An 18525-nucleotide genomic window follows, 5' to 3' on the forward strand; every position below is an offset into this window, starting at 1 on the left:
ATAGTCAAGCCTGATAAAAACGGTGTTATTTTTATTTTTTAATTTTATTTTTGTAGTCTTGTTGTGAAAGAACCAGAATAGATCATTGTTTTTGACAGATTTGCTATACATGACACACTCATATATCATCCTTGTTCAAAGAGAGTTTTATCCACAATTTTATACAATACACTCGAATTGATTAACCCTATTTAATGAACCTCGCTCTGTTTGCTGAATTATATAACATGATATCGTTTTTTAATTGAATAAAAATAAAATTATAAAATACTACAAATATAAAAATACGTAATAATCTACATTATAGAAATATTATCTGGGTTATGTCACAGACTTTCAAGAGGGTAGCGTGTTTTAATTACAAACCAATTTTGGCAAAACTGAAATTTTGCTTTTTTCCCAAATCCGATTACAGGGATGCAATTAAGCCGGAGACGCTCCAATTGAATACGTAAACGTTCGAATTAAGAGGGGGCGTCCCATTTAGTACAAATTTGTATAAACTGATTGTGTCTGACAGAGTGGCCGCCTGCATAAATAATCACCAGTCGAATGCTTTTTTGGATTTTAACAGGAGGATAAATATTTCTGGTACAAATTTAGAATTTTGCCTACTACTGTGAAAATAGTTAAGTAGCAGCAAACATTTGTCGATCGTTTCTAGAAATTATTCAGATATCGTGAGATGCGGTCACTATATCTGATAACGGATATCTGAATAACTATCAATTAACGGTCACTAATCTCTACACGTTTCTAGTAATACTGGTCCTCCTGTTCTCGCTGTATTTATACACGTTTTTGTAATTTAAACTGGTCAAATTTGTAAGCTTAATGATCTCATAGGTTAATGACTGAAATAAAATCGTTCTTTACATTTCGATGTTAAAATTTACTTTGTATCTTTTATATCGTGAAAATTGGGAAAAGTGGAAATCTTAAACTACGTTTGTTTTGAACCAGGATTTCTTATTCAATAAAGTCAGCTTTCTCGTATACCTTTTACCCTTAAAGAGAGAAAAAATCCTCCTTTGTCGAATCTTATTTTCCGGCGAGTGAAGCCAAACTCGATCAAAGGGGTCGCTGGAAGGGTAATTACTCGATAAACTGGAAGCAAGATGAAAAGGAGAAGATTCCTCTGGGGAGGGTTCCGCCCCGGCTGGGGTAGTGCGAAAGGGTTAATACCAAGAACATTTTGATTACACGCCAATTATATAAAACGTTCAAATACTGTCAAAAGGAGAAAGTGAGAAATTTGTGGACTGTTGACTTTTTTAAAGCCGGATCTTTAGACAAATATTGGACTTTTGTATTTGAATTTTTAGCCCTCTCAGTTATTAGAGGTTGTCGTTAGGGTTGTTGCAGGGTTTATAGTGGTAAGTGATACGAGGATGTCGAAAGTTATTTAGGTTTTTTATTAAACAGCAGCTTAGATGGCCTCCTATACTGTATTTATCCACGTGGAATCAAGCCACCATTGTTTCATAGCATGAAACTTCACCATAAATATATAATTATACTTGGACCATGCCAAATTTAGACTGTCAAAATCTTTCTTGGCTTGAAGGCAGATATAGAAATGGCACCCGCCATGTCCTTCCTCCAACAAATTTTACTTTTATCAAAGGATAACTCTTCGTTGACACCTTTCTATAAAGTAGGTTTCGTAGAAATGCTTGTTCCAAGGTGGAAGATATTATAGTTTATTTGGATGATTAAATCTAATTTTTATCGGGTTACAGATGCATAACAACATACATTTATGCTTAAGACTTTAGCTGGGTTGTAAGTAAACGTAATTTTTACATCTTAAAGAAATGGTTTGGTGTCCCATTTTAAATGATAATGATGATGTATAACCCAAATAAAATGGAAGTTCGTGAGGACTTCCTTTTTCTGACTCTACCTTTACATTCTACCACAAAATATAAGTTCTTGCAACTTCCATTTTACATGCAATGACCAAAGGATATGGATAAGAATGTTAAGGGAATAGTTGATTGGGTAGGCTGTAATAAAATAAACCTAAATAATGCAAAATAAGTCATATTTGAAAGTAGAAACCAGCTCAATCATACTGACTTTTCACATCAATACGCTAATAAGCTGTATACGCTTAAGAAGCTAATCGTTATCTTTGCGTGTTCTGGTCTCTCCTTTTTTTTAACCGGGTTTGGGTCACTTATTGGGTCCGCTTCCAGTTCCAACCTATGTTCCTTAAAGGTACCCAAAAAATGTCCCAATGCCGGTTCAGTGTTTATTTTTGTAAGGAAGAACAAGGAGACAATTAGTTCAGCATTTCCTGTCTTACCTTGAAAACCCCATCTGTCCTGACCCCCGATTACCACGTTGCCAGGAAGCGTTTTCAGTAGATCTTGCCAGCGACTGGCAAGGTGTAAACACCTTGTTGTAAGTGATTGGCAATGCCAGCGTGCCAAATAAAATGTTTCATTTACTGGCATGCCCCACAATTTTTTTGAACAGGTCCAGTCTTGTTTTAGTTAGTTGATCGCCTCATTGGACAACAAATCGTCTGTTTTTTGTTTTGTAAAGTAACAAAGTATTGTTAAAATAGTTTCTGATGTTACCATCTCTTTATTTTGCATTCAATCTTTTCTTCTCTTCTCTCGTAGAATTGTTGTAAACATTCTTCACACATAACTAAAGATACCAAACGGATAAATTTTTGAATCACTTGGTCTGTCTATTCACAATATTTTTGTGATAAAAGGCAAACTGTCCCAAGAGGAACGGCTGCCATCTGTAACTGTTATTACACATGTCACAAGTCAATTGCCAGCAGCAGGGCACTAGTCAAAAACTTTACATCTCTCAAGTTGCATGCCAGTTAGAAGTAGAACCGCCCGTCGGTTCCAGTACTGGCATTGCCAACTCAACTCGTCAATAGCCGGCAACGCTTAAATTAAAATTCAAAGTAATAAGCAACGATCCATCAAGGTAATTGATGTTCGTTGTAAATGATTTTCTATTTATTTAAAAAGTCTCTTTAAAATTATATTATAATATTTTTTCGATGTGCGTAGTAATTTCTGAAGGAATGAAAAGAGGTAATTTTGTCATTAAAACAGGAAGAATAAAGAAAGGCAACTGAAGGGGTGTACCCTGACCTTTTTACCACAGCTAATTAAAACAAGAAACAAGAGTTTAACCCCGAAAAAAGGGGGTGCCTTTCGAAAAACAGCGAGGTGATTAAAGAGAGACAGGCTCCGAGGGGGTGAGAGGGAGATAGATGTAAAGAGGGTGATAAAAGGCGAAAAGGTTTGTGAAGAGAGGTGAGGGAGTTGGCAGAATTGGAAGCCTCTGAATTTCCAAAAAGTCCACTGGATGCCTTTAACAAGTATAATTCGTCTCTGGAGGCGTGTTTTGCTCCGGGGGCGGTGGAAATGTCTAAAACTCGTTATTGAGGGCGGGAGAGGAGGGGTTGGGGGCGGCGGCCTCATTCTGTATTCAAGCCGAGGCACCCGACGTTATGTATTTACCAAACTGCCTCCAGCCCCTCGGAGCCCAACTTTCATACCTCGTTCTTCGTTAAATGATGCTAACTGACACTTTGCCGAGAGTTTATGATTCCGGTTCGACTTTCACAAAGCTCGTCGACCACAAACCCTCAACGTAATCCACCCTCGCGATCTATATTTTCTTTGTCAAATCCCTGCCGGTACACTCCGAAACAAACACCTGGCCAAATCATTATTGGTACAAGTGCGCAGATCTTAGCCACTGATTTTCTCAACTTTCCCGGAAAAATGTACTTGGTCAGCACGATTGACAAACTAACGCACAGCGAGCAACCTCTCTTCTCGCCGGTCACATACTTCAGGACAATAAATACACGCTAGATACACAAAACTATATACAATGTGACTATGTACTATAAAACAACCCTATTTTCTCCAATGATCGGAACAGTGGTCTCAGATACTCACTGCCGTGTCCAAGAACAATTCTCACAGGGGCCCTATTTATATACAGCCAAGGAGTTGGACCCTTCAATTAGGTGGGACACATCGAGCGACCTTTTCTCTGCATGCCAGACACATGCGCAGGCCCAGGCTTGGCTTTAATCGGGTGTGGATGACTTTTCTTCTTCGAGTCAGGTCCTCGAGGGCCACCTATCGACAGAGTTCTTGATACACTAGGTCTTCTTTGCAGACCCGGCCCATCATTTTTAGCGTCTGAGGGCCGGATCGCGACGGTCAAGTCTGTAGGTCCCAGTCTTAGCCGCTTTCTCCGGCTTTTCGTTACCCCTCTATGTGACCGAGTATCTAGAAAACAACTCCGTTTTGCCGAGATGCTCCAGATCGTATTCTTCAACGAGAGGGCTTATTTCTCTTCAGTCTTCAGTGGTTAAACGACAGATTAGGAGGTTCGTTGTTCTTCAGTCGAATTTGAGCCACTTTACAAAAATTGTTGTTAATTGTAAAACAAATATATTCTATATAAATAGAGTGTATCAATGGGGAAGTAAGGTTATTTTTAAGTGGCTTCAGAGTGGTTTACAACAGATAATAGGCGGGACGGTTATCGCCGAGTCATCCAGGATTGTGTTCCAGCTTCGGCAAACATATCCGTATCGTGTGCGTCGCATTCCAGTGTTTTCCAAGTGGGATACACGAACCGCGGGTCGTGATATTCATCTCTTATAGTCCGCGAAAGTACAAACATCGCATTGAGAAAGTGTATTATCATAAGAAAGAAAAACGGTCCAGTCATCCGTCGAACACGTGTGTTTGTTTTGCTTGCAACACTGCGCCACCCAAAATGGGAACAACCTTGGTCAAGCTTGATATAGACACTTAATTCATTGTATTCCTTATAATAAATTAACGATTGGGCAACACCGTTCGTGGAATTACTCTTAATCACAAATACTTAACAACTATTACTCTTCCTTCAATTAAGTTGTTAGAAAATTCCTTGCTGGGTGAAAATTATCCCGGCATATTTGATTCAAGGGTTTTTAAATGCACTTTAATTATAAAATGTATGTAAATAGTACAAAAACCTAAAATCAATATGATACATATAGATATTTGTAAAATATATAAAAAATCTGTATTTTCAAACCACCTGTTTGCTATCACATTAAAAAAGAGAAGCGCTGGTTGTTTGTCCAGGGATTGAGAACCATTACAGACGAGCCGTGAGCATCTGTGTGGTCGTCTTTCCACCAGGTGTGCTCCTACTGTTTGGACACCTCTTGGCCTTCGATACAAGACAAATACAGGAAATTCCTTCCTCGACAACGACCCAAACCTTGCCCTAATATTGACCCAGTACACAAATTGGACAATCTGGTGATACCCGATAGCCCTAGGCCCGCTTTCTTGAGACGCAGTTTCACAACTGTTTGCCCATTTCATTTTACACCTGCACAATTTCCATCTAAACAGTAATACTTTAATATAATAAATACCAATACAAAATAAATAACATAACTTTAAATAAACGGCCCCTTAGTATGAAGTTTTACTATATATAGCAGTACTTGGTTCGAATCCCGGGAGCCCCTGGAATTTTATTAGATAAAATTAAGAAACAAGTATTTTAAACAATACAACTATGTAAAAAATGAAAAAGAAACAGCTAGATAATAGGCGGAAATTGTTTTATTCTCAGCATTCGACCGAGGATGAGTGCACATAATTTAGACGAAACTTTACCGATTCATAAGTATTCATAAATCTATTTTATATTAATTAATAATAAACACAAGAGGAGATGAAAGGAAAAACCATGCGATAGTGCCTTGTAATTCTTATTGATTTTGACACCAATTAAAACCCATTGTTGAGGCTCACGTTAAAAAAGCCTAAATTCATTACGGACGTCAACGAGAGGATGATTAATGACTCGCTCGTTCGGGTCAGGATAGAGATATCGAATCGTGGACAAAGAAAGAGCTACCTCGTGGGCGAGATGGACCGGGATCAACAAAACGTAAAACAGGCACGATCCATGATCCAGATGAAAGCGAGCCGATGTCAACCGATGGCATAACTCCCGTTTTGATTAGCCGCCTCTCCACACAATTAGAGCTGGTATTGATCCGAGCATATGCCTTTCGGCCAACAGAGCGAGCCTTCCAGTCTCCCTTCACTATCACTTTCCATTCGGTTTTTTATTTAATAGTATTTTTTTATTTTATATTGATTAATTTTTATTAGTATTTCTCAAAAACTCTAGTGTTAAGCCCCTTCAGATTATAGTGCACACTTTATCCATTTACTATTTATCTTGAGTATACACGAGACATAAGAACAATCGACATTCACAAAACAGAAAGGTACGAATTTCTAGTGTTTTTGTCGATCCTCGGTAGCGGTGTTGGCAAACAAATCGAAAAACACCCACGGGAATGCCTGGAGGTGAGAAAAGCACATAAGGTTCTAACCGGGGGGAGGCATTTTGTAAACAACACCCGGTCGTTTGACGAAGGAACGGCAAATATTGGACGTTTGTACAGCAGCCCTGGGTTCTTCACCCTATACGCGGAAATAAGTACATATAAAAAAAAACATTGTGAAAGATACGAATTAAATAAACAAGGTGAAAGACATTTTTCTTGTTTCGGCCCAGCAATCATTTGTTTCTCTGATTTTTCTAATTTCTATGTAATGTACTTATAGTTTGTAAAAATTAGTATCTTGGAAAATTTGTTTCACAGCCTTTACATAGTGTTTTAGACTTTTTGTTCGCCTGACGAAAGTTATTCACCGAAAGGTGGATTTAGATTTTGGACTCTTCTCACCCAAAAAGTTTATAACTACTTGTCTTATTTCTATAACGACCACAAAATCATACAATACAATTGTTTGTGCGTAAACGTGTAATAATTATTTTTTTGGAACATATTTCATTTCTTTTTTGAAACTTGGTAAGTGTGGGTGAATAAAGTTGTGTGTGTGTATGTGTGTGAGAGAGATAGATAGATAGATAGAGAGGGAGGGAGAGAGAGAGAGAGAAAGAAAGGGAGAGAGAGAGAGAGAGAGAGAGAGAGAGAGAGAGAGAGAGAGACAGACAGACAGAGACAGAGAGACAGACAGACAGACAGACAAAGAAAGATAAACAGCTAGACAGTCAAACCGGAAAGTAGAGAATTTATAGGAGAGAGGGGGAAAGATATAGATAGATAGATAATTAGATATATAGATAGATTGTAAGAGGAGGAAAGAGAGAGATATAAGGAATAAGAAAGAGTGAGAGAGAGGGAGAGAGTGTGAGTAAGTGAGGGAGGCTGAAGATAGCGAGTAGAAAATAGAGTGAGCTATAGGTAGATAGGTAAATAGGAAAGAACATAGGAAGATAAAATATAATTCTCTTGGCAAAACTATATTTTATTTGTGGTTTGTCCGTCTCGGTTCATCCTGGTCCGCCGGTACTCGCTTTGCGGTTCGACAGGTTTTTCATTTCATTATAGGATCTATATAAATTTTGAAACTTTTTTTCTTTTTTGAATTTAATTCGTCTCATTGAGTGAGTTTCATTTCTCTTCTCGGAACCTAAAACAGATGAAACGAAGCCGGACCAAATAATAAAGTCGAAGGGCAATATTTGTGTTACAAACAACAGCGTACCAACGTTGACTTCGTACGACAACAAATACTGTTAAATCGTAAATATAAACAGTTCAATCGGCAAACAAATCTAAAGATGGAGGAAAACAGTTATTCATCTGACTGCCAAACCAGCACAGACTGACAAGGAAATGAACAAACTATAGAAATTATTTCTTACCAGGGTGAATATGTGAATGTTATAAATATGATATCCTTAAAACGTTTGACGATCTTCAGGATTCAGCTTTATTTAATGTGTATAATAATAACTATCGTATGAGAGAGAGAGAGAGAGAGAGAGAGAGAGAGAGAGAGAGAGAGAGAGAGAGAGAGAGAGTGTGAGAGAGAGAGTGAATAATTTAGTAGTTAGGAGAATTAAATTAGTACTTTTATTTTCGGAGCACTTTAGTATGAAAATGCTTCGTTGTATAAGGCTAGTCGTTTTCTTTTTTTTGTCGAGATAAATTAGACAGTTGTCTTTAGCCATCTGCCTTGTCCTTTAACAACTATAATTCTCACTAAGGTGTCCGGTGAGAAAAAACTAACAATTGTAACAATCGGGAGGTGTTATGGGTAGGACAATGGTCCCCATGGGAGCTAAGTAAGTGGTGTACTGCCGCAGCGGGGGCGCATCGCGCAGCGGCTAAATATTTACAGTCGTGCATTCCGACAATCGGACTTTGATTTCGGTTGATGAAGGGCCCTCGGGGCCTCCGTCCGAGCGTGAGCCATCTGCGAGTGGGGGACAATGGGTCCGCAAGGTCTCGACAAAAGTAATTTGCCCGGAAACGAATAAGTCGACGCCTTCGGGATTAATCAGACGGAAGGACAAGCCGAATGGCGGATCCGGCCCGGCGCCCAACGACAAAAGCCCCACTGTAAACGGCTTGATTTTTTTACAATGTAAAGCCTGTTTTGTTTCGCTTCCGTTGCCGGGAAGAAAGACACCGTGAGAGTCCACGGGTTTTAAAACTAAGTCCCACCCGTAAAGCAGCGGCTACCTAATGAAGAAAGATGGATTTTTTAATCTCTTTTCTAAACTAATCAATTAGCTTTCCAGGATCTTGGAGTATATCTTTATTTTAAGCCAGCCAGCCTATAATCATCGCTGACTGATGTGCAAGATCTACTAAATTTCTGAAATTCTAGTTAGGTCCGCTTAAGTTCAACCATACTTTGATTACTTTACTTCGATCCATCTCTTCTAAATACTTGCTTGCCTCACATTGGCTTCAATGCAGCTATAGTTGGAGGATGGAAACGTGTCTGGTCAATCAGAAACGAGTTGGGTCTCATTTGTGAAAATGTAATTCCAAAGATTCTGCCATATTTTGGGACGAACTTTTACAAGTTTTACACTGTCCTGTTGATTGAATTTGGAGCTTATCAAGCCAAGCAACAACCTATAGACTCCAGTTTTTAACTATAAAAATCATCATCAAACAAATACGTACTACAGGTTGAAATCTAAAGCGTTTTTTTTCAGTGGTTCACAGAGGTAATAGCAACCCACGGGGTGCCAGTGTTAAAAAAAAATTTGTTTGTTGGGTTTGAATTCAGGGCCGCTGGGTTCGAACCCAGGATCTTTACTTTGCAGTTATTATGAGCCGTTGATTTGTTAAGTACTGTTGTGGCTTATTCTACCTTTAAATTAGTCTGTTAAATGAAACTGATACTTAAATAAAAGAGCTTATTTGTGGTTAAAGTTAAAAGATATATACTTGTCCTTATGTTGTACATATTTAATGAGAGTGCGTTGAATGAACGGGATTTATTTTGGTAAATGGGAAGGGGTCAGAAATTTCAGGTGTGACGGTGGTAATCGAACCCTCGACCCTGTGTACCCCCAGAGTCTGACGCTCTAACAACAACATATTAACAACCTGGGGGAAAAAATGAGCACAATAGAACTACTCTGGTCTATGTGCAGAAGGCCTTGTGACCGTCCCTTTTATCCCTATCCTTATCCACATGTACCAATCAGAAATATAATTATTACCTCAGTAATGATGCTAACCTCCGTCTGGAGACATCACTGTAAAAAAAGCCTCCTCTAAAACGGGCCTGAAATTAACTTAGGTTTCTTTTCGTGGACAAAATCTTCCGTTCATCAAAGTAAAATACCGTAGAAAATCTTCGCGGCTGAGTACATACATGTTAACGCTCTTTTTGAACAAGAAAAAGGTGGTGAACTTCAAAATTCAGTTAAGGAGATGAAGTTAGGACACACTTTTTTTGTAGGATATGAAATACCTAGCGAGAACAATCGGACCCTTGAGCTAAACAATTTATTAAGTACATTTGACTATCCCTTACAGAGTCGGAATCCAGAACCTAGGCTCGTCAGTACTTGTGAACTTAACTTCTAAGATTATTTGGAGATCGTGAGATGCGGTCTGGTGTGACATAGGTTTTTGAAAAACATTTTCTTTATCGTGCCAACGTTTCGATCTTTATTGAAATCATCTTCAGGCTTAAAGTATTTGTTTTCTGTGTAGATGTGTCATTAATGTGTGTCGTGTTGAGAGTTTAACGTAACATTAACTTCTAAGTGTATCTCAATATAATTGTCACAATTCCAATATAGACTAGATGAGTTGTAGATTTCATTGCACTATCTAAACACAAATTAACTATGGTTTAAACCATAAGTTTCAGTATTGTTAATAGATTTATTTGTTAAACTTATGAATTATTAATAATATTTACGTCCAGATGAAGGGTTCTTACTTAGGGTTCATGTTTTTTTCTTGAAGTTTTTCCTTGTAACGTCATCTCAGCCGAAAATTCACAAGTTGCCAATCAATTAGAACGGGTGCGGGTAACGCAGCAACTTTTCCAATGATTAAATATATATGACGGGATCATGTTGTAAACACAACCGGCTACATGGATGGGATTAGTGGGGGGCCCTTTCTTGGCGATAATCCGATGTGTTACTTTTGGGGGTTGCGTGCAGATCCAGGGGCACGATAACGTCGCCACTAAAAGGACACACGCAACCGGACAAATCCGATCAGAAGCCCCTTTTGTACCCGGGCATTTGTTGTGAGAACGTTAATGTCGTATTTAATTAACTATCCTCTTCACAAAAGTTAATTATACATAAATATGAGCTTTAATTCTAAATTAAATAAGACTTACAACTTAAATGTAATTGACGTTGATCCCAGCAAAATCAGCGAGAGAAGACGGACCAAATGAACTGATCTGAATCTATCATTTCTAAAAAAATAAAAAACATAATAAATCACACAATAAATAGTGCTTCACTTTATTTAAGCTTGATTTTTAATTATTTAATTTAAATTAAAACCTGAAAAATATATCAAATGTGATATTTTACGGATCCTTATTGTAAATTAACCCTCTTTCACTCTCTGTTTCTCACTTTCTGTCAACATCTAGCTTTGTCTCCCTCTTTTTGTCGCTCTTTCTCTCTCTCTCTCTCTCTCTCTCTCTCTCTCTCTCTCTCTCTCCTTCTCCTTCTCTCTCTTTCTCTCTCTTTCTGCCCTTAGCTCAGTCCGTTTGTCTGTCTGTCTGTATATCTGTGTCTCCTCTGTCCGCCTATCTATCTATCTGGTAATATATCTCCCTCTATTTATCTATCAATCTATTATCTCTCTCGCACCCTTCCTTTCTTTCTCTCTCTTTAGAGATGTACATTAGATTTAAGAATGGTCTTTGAGATCAAATCTTGTGTGATTGATAAATAAAGCGGTCATCATTATTATCATCATCTAGCTCTCTATCCATCTATATATCTATCCATCTCTCTCTCTCTCTCTCTCTCGCTCTCTCTCTCTCTTTCTCTCTCTCTCTCCCTCCATCTATCTTTCTCTATATTTATCTCTATATTCTCTCTCCTATCTTTATTTCTTTCCTCTATTCTTTTGTCCCCTCTTTAGCTTCTTCTTCCTCGAATGTATAGCTCTATTTCTCTCACTCTCTCTCCATCTATCTATCAATCTGTCTCTATATTTATGTCTCTCTCTCTCTCTCTCTCTCTATATATATATATATATATNTATATATATATATATTTTACCTATCTGTATATATCTCTCTCTCTACCTACCTATCTATATATTTATCTATCTATGAACTCAACAATCGTTGAAGTCCACAACCAAAAATGTTTAGGGTCAATTCCTGCCAAATCATGGTATATATAGAAAGACCTGCCTAAAATAAAATAATTAGTAGGCAATATTATGAAGATCCCCAGCGGACCTCAGGAAAAAATCATACACTGAACAGATCAGAACGATCTGAAACGGCCCAACTATAAAATTGAATTTATTCCTTATTGCATCAAGAAAGCGCCTTTGTAACAAAATGGCAGGTAGAATAACAAGGATTAGAACTGGTCGATGGCGATGGACGGCAGCCCCTTTCTAAACCGGAGGGATTCGAAACGAGAAGGCTGTCGGCCGGGAATGTTAATTTGAAGCCAATATGTCTTTGAATGCCATCAAATGAGCTGCGATAGAGTGGAAGTCGGTGCCCCTTTTTGATCACGAATAACCGCTTGATCATCCTTGTTGCTAGAAACATATCTGGGGGCAATATTCGGCCCGTTTCAATCAACAATGTCCTAAATCATCATGATCGTCGACATAATTGTAATTGTTAACCTACTATATTTTAAATATAGTTAATTGTTTTAGTTTAATTACAAAATTATATTCAATTGAAAATTTCATTCAAACATGCAAACATTTTCAAATTATATATGATATGTTTCCTCCATATCGTTTAAGAATTAATAAATTTTAATCTGCTTCTGCTTTGGTCTGCCAGACGAACTAAAAAACGTTTAATATTTTTATTATTGGTCTGTGCGTAATTTTGACAATTGTGCCCTTTTATTAACAATTAATTTGATGATGAGCAAATTGAAAATTAATTCTCTCTAGAATGAAGTTCAAAAATAAAAAGTAAATGGTATTTACAAAAAAACCCATAGTTTATAAAAAATTAAAAAAGATCAATTTATTTGTAAAATAAATGTTTAAATTAATAGTAATAAAATTTATAATAACTAAAAATTATTGAATTGGTTCAATAAAGATATTTTATTACTTATAAAATGATAATATTCTTGATTATTAAATAAAATTGAAAGCATTTAATTAAAAAGATTTAAAAAAGAGAAAATATTTTCACCTAATGTGTGAATTGTAGTAATATTGTATTAAATTTGTTCAAATAAAAAATAAAAGTTCAGTTCAGCTCTCTCTCTCTCTCTCTCTCTCTCTCTTTCTCTTTCTCTCTCTCTTTCTTTCTCTATTTGTGTATCTATTGATATCTCTCTCTCACTTCCTCTTGCTCTCACCCGCGCTATCTATTTATCTATTAGTCTCTCTCTTTCTATCCCTTTCTCACACACTCTCTCTCTCTCCCCCTCCAAATGTCTCTCTTTCTCTCTCTCTCTCTCTCTCACTCTCTCTTCCTCTCGCTCTCCATCTATCTATCTATCCTTATTTTTTCGATCTTTCTGTTTCTCTCTCTCCCTCTCTCTTTCTTTCTCTGGCTACCTATCTATTGATATATATATATATNGCCTCTATTAATAAAACTTTTATTTATTTTCTATCAGGATTACAATTGAAGCACTTCAGATAATAGTACTTGTGTACTTAACAAGGGCTTAAGTGTACTTATTCTAGCAGTTGTTATAAAAACTTAAATTGAAATGAATTTCTTCATTTGCAAAGTAATGTCTAGTTACACACACACACACACACACACACACGCGCGCGCGCGCTTCTTATTGATCTATTGATCTATTTATCTCTCTCTCTTTCTCTCTCTCCCTCTCTCTAAACTATCAGAGTTTTTCAGATTTGTATTTTTTAAAAATCGTATTCTTCAAGAAAAGCTTTTTTTTATTTGCGACTTTAAGGCTGGCAGAAGCTTTCACAGTTGTGTTTGTAGAAATTACAAATTGATCTAGTTTCCTTTAACAGATGTGACAGGTTCAGTTTCCTTGGCACGGTACTATAATAATGCCAAACATTTTCGTAACATATAATTATCAGAACTCAGTTAACTTTTCAACTAACCTAATAAAACAACTCGTTTAAAATGGATTTTTTTGGTGTTGATATGAAGTATCAGTTTTGAAGAAACTTAGGAAGATGGTAGTTACTTCACAAAACGTTTTTGGTCCAATAACGCACCCCTTTCGCTACTTTCATGTCCGATCATCAATGTTAGTTTGCTTTTTCGTTGCAATATCTTTAAGGTGTTTAGAACTTATTTCATAAGAAGTAATAGCTATTAACGCTGGCTGTCAGTTACAATAACGATTTTGTCATCTTTCATCTACTTTTGGGCAATTTAACGTACATATATGAAGGACCACCGCTTGAAGAGAGAGCATAACTTTTTAACATTAATATACTACTCAGAAACCTGTTTCTTTGAGATTTATACCGTTCCGTTACTGGTAGAGTTCGGTTGATAGAAAATAGTAAAAAAATTCTTCTTGTGGTAAGGATTTATTGATGGACTAACATCAATCCGGGTGGAAGGAGAAAAGTCGGTCAATAGATGTTGAAAAGAGCAGATTGACAAATGCGAGGGGTAGTAAATGGGTTGGTGTTTGGCCACAATGGGGATGCCACAATGGCTCTCCAGACGGCTCTCGAGCCTCAGAGTCAAGCAGCCGTGAACTCTGATACTACTCCAGCTCAAATCGGATTACAGAAAGTGCCCGCCCCAACCTTAAATACTCATGCCTTTCTTCCCATGTCAAAGAATCGCAACTTTTAAGCGGAATCTCGTTAGAATTTAGCATTCCACTTTGGCGAGTTTTCTTAATTTACTACCTGGCCTCGGCGCGCCTTCCTCTGGTAATCTTTTAACACCCTATTTACAAGATGACATCTGCTCCGGAAACTGTTATTGTTCCGGTTTGAAAAGAAATTGGGCTTTTCATAGGTTGAATCGATTTTCTTGACCAATAATTCTCTAAATAAACTAAAAATGCAGGCTAAAAAACTCGTGTTACGCACTGACATGTTATCTTATTTTTTGTAAGGAGATTGGCGATGTATTGAAATTTAAATACCCCATGTTGTTTAAAAGAAACATTGGCTCTCTCAGAGTCATTGCAACACTAGACGGATTAGGTCTGATCGATATCATTACTGAACTCTATTATGGACTATGGTCTCTCTTTCCCGCTCTTTCCTGCTCTTCATCTCTCAACTTTCTCACATTCTCTCGCTCTCTCTCTCTCTCTCTTTCTTTATCTACCTATCTATCTATTGTAATGTAATGGATTTGTTGTTTTGAGTGGTAGGATTGAGATAAAACAAATTATACCATTCTTGATTCCACATGCCTTTGTAAAGACCATTTCCCATTTTGGAGAAGACTTCGGGAATGTCTTATCGACGAGTAAATTCGACTACGGCGATGTGTGGGTCCGCCACTAGCGGGAGAAAAGGACCCAGGAGTAGTGTCTAAAAGCTGTATTCGACATAAATATGTCAAAACAAGTGCCAGAACGTTACAGTTTTTCAAAACTGTAACATAAGTCGAACACCTCTTCCCACCACCTAGTGGAAGTTGAGCTCGTGCAGAGAAACAGTCTCTAATCCATTACTGTTGCTCTTTCTAGCCAGTGGTGACCACCTTTGACATGTAGACCATATTCATAAATTTCAATAGATGTCTGTTGAGGAACTCTCTCTCTTTCTCTCTCTCTCTCTCTCTCTCTCTCTCTCTCTCTCTCTCTCTCTCTCTCTCTCCCCATCTCTCTTTTCAGCTACACCCCATATTTTACACAAATCTGTTAATCCCTAAATAAATAAGTATTATATCGTTGACAGGTACATACACCCATCATATTATTATATTTGGACAATAATTTCATTAAATATACATTTATATGAAACCCCTTTTAATCTTCTTTCATTGAGCCCCTCACTTACCACCAATACCCTTTTTTCTTACACCATTTATCACTCACTCTCTCTCTCTTTTTTTTCCATCATTACTCTCTCCTGCTTTCTATCTTTCTCTCTCTCTCTCTCTCTCTCTCTATCTATCTATCTATCTCTCTTTCTATCTCTCTTTCTATCTCTCTATCTATCTATCTAGCTAGCTAGCTATCTATCTGTCTGTCTATCCATCTCTACAGATGACGCAGTCATCATAACAGACAACCCATCTGTATATCTGACAATCTTGCATCTGTATATATCTTTGCCAGGCAGGCCAATCGACAGGAATTTGCAAGAAATATCGTTCAAAGGTTCGAAAAACAATATTAATACTCTTGGGTTAAACAAATCCACTCCTTCAGCACCAGTCTTTTTTTTTATTAACTTCTAGAGCAGAGATTATTGATGAACGGTGGTCCGGTGGTGTTTTCTGGCCGTATTTGAGGTGAACCTGGGGACCATACGAAAATAAGGGTCTTGTTTCAGGTTCTAAAACTAGCATATAGCTAGGGGTTAGATGGCAAAGAAAGCAGTTTCTCTGTAAGGTGATAGAATTGTATGCTTCGAGGACTGCATCATCTGCAGTCAGTATCTTGATTTTATTACCTTCAATGCGCACCTTACCCTCCGGATTCCCACATCATCAAGAAATAAAGAAAATATGGTGGGACTCAATACGCATCCCTGAATTGTAATATATTTTTATCTTTAGCTACACCGAATTAACTAAAGCACTAATAACTTACTATTATGGTTACTTCCACGCCAATATTAATTCTTAGTCCACTTTGGTGCGGGGTGATGCTCCAACAGCAGAAAAAAATTGCTCGGGCAGATGCTTAGGCCTATGACAGTAGTAGCGTCGGGTACATAGCCCAACCCCTGTGTGTGTGCCGCGTTCTACCATCCACTATCTTCAGCGTTTTAGGACTACAGGAAGTCTCGATCGAAGAAAGAGTAGTGATACGACTACTAGAGACGTTCGTTTTATTGGACTTACCACACTTTTAACGACATCCTCTTAGTTGGACAACTCCAAGGGTAAGTTCCAAATAGTCATCAAAAGGCCTCGTCATAATAGCATTCATTGTCTCTAGCATTACTGGAGAGGCATCGAGTAGAAAATCCGCAAAACAGCATCTCTTTTGGACACTTGAACAAATGGGGGATTCTTCACAGATAAGTTCCTGTTTGGTTTGTGGCAATCAGATGACCGGGACATCAGGGATATTAAGATTCCTATGCAACTAATTATTCCTTACGTACCAAGGTGCATTGACCATATTACATACGATTTTATTTTGGAGTGTTTGTTTCATTTTGATATTGCTGCTTTTGATACTACTCCATAGTTGGATAACCATGTATCCATATAGGCTTTAGGACTTGTTTGTACTCTTTCCATCTCAGCTTGGCATCTACGATCTCAGATATTTAGCTATATCGCTGAATGGTATAATAGTTCCACATATTGTGAGCGACTGAACATGGTCCACTTTTTTGTTTGTAAAGTTTATACGCACTGATTTAAGCTGATTGAGCTTGATTTTAATTTTTGCTGTCCATTCGCTTATCTTATTACAAGCATTTTGCATGATGCAAAACCAAAAGATTGAATGGTTGATAGTTGGTCCTACTGATATCACCGTCATCTGAAAACGATGCAATTTTTATTCCATCTATTTTTGGAAAATCACTGGTGCATAACAAGTAAGAGGTGGACCTAATATTCTACCTTGTGGCACTCCTGCATATATTGTTTTTAATTTTCAATATTGAACATTTTGTTTGACTCTAAACAGTCTGTCAGTTAGGCTAGGACCTGATAATATCTACATACTGCTAAATTTTATGGATTAAAAAAAAAATTTCCATTCTAGATTATATAAAAATTGTCTTAATAGACGTTTTCCTTGTTATTGAACACATTTACGAAATAAAATAGTACGTTTGTTGTAAAAAAACTGTAATAGAGCTTAACGTCGAAGTTTTGATCTGTCATGCTCTTTTGCTGAGAAAGCATGTTTTGAAACACTTATGCTCAAATTAGCTTTTATTATTATTCTCAAAGATTTAGCATTATCGCTGGTTGTGCCTGATCCTCCACTTTTTGTCCTTGCTACAAGTATTTTTAAGGATATTGGATGAATGGTTGATGGTCTGTCCTACTGATATCGCCGCTATGTGATCTGCAAACGTTGCAGTGTTTACTCCATCTATTTTCGTAAAATCACTGGTGTATAACAAGTGCACCAGTGGACCTAGTGGCACTCCTGCATTTATTGTTTTTAATTCTAAATATTGGGTCTTCTTGTTTGACTTTAAATATACATACCGTTCTGGTCGCATCAGTCCTGTAAAGACGTACCTGACAACTTAATACCATATGTCCTCTTAGGCTTTAGGACTTGTGTGTATAATAGTATTTTATTTTCTGTATTAAGGTTGGAGACAGGGTTTATCAATTAATATAGTTACATTAAACCTATTTTTGACATTTTTGTTTCTTCATATGTTCTTTCCATCTCAGCTTGGAGTCTAAGGTCATTTCCAGATATGTAACTGCATCGCTGTATGGTATAACAGTTCAGTCGATTGTGAGAGACGGATCAAGGTCCACTTTTTTGCTTGTGAAGTTTATATGTACTGTTTATATGTATTTAAGCTGATTGAACTTGATTTTCAATTTTTTTGTACATTCGTTTATTTTATTACGAGACTTTTGAAGGATTTTGGTTGAATGGATGAAAATCGGTTCTACCGATATCAACGCTGTGTCGTCTGCGAATGTTGCAATTTTTACTCCATCTATTTTCGGAAAATCACTGGTGTATAAAAAGTACAGCAGTGGACCTAGTATCCTACCTTGTGGCATCCTGCATTTATTGTTTTTAATTCTAAATATTGGGTCTTCTTGTTTGACTCTGAAATGCTAGTCAATTAAATCTACAATCTAGTATGGTAGCATCGCTTTTAGCTTACATAAG

The 18525-nt window shown here is 37.2% G+C and overlaps 1 protein-coding gene across 1 annotated transcript in view; it reads left to right on the top strand.

The window, feature by feature from the left end:
- LOC106674024 (SKI family transcriptional corepressor 2) overlaps positions 1–18525 on the top strand; it is a 216404-nt gene that overhangs the window by 19172 nt on the left and 178707 nt on the right. The gene's annotated exons all lie outside the window — the stretch shown is intronic.

The sequence above is a fragment of the Cimex lectularius genome, unplaced genomic scaffold (assembly GCF_000648675.2).
Source record: "Cimex lectularius strain Harlan isolate CLEC.00 unplaced genomic scaffold, Clec_2.1 scaffold110, whole genome shotgun sequence".
NCBI lineage: Eukaryota > Metazoa > Arthropoda > Insecta > Hemiptera > Cimicidae > Cimex > Cimex lectularius.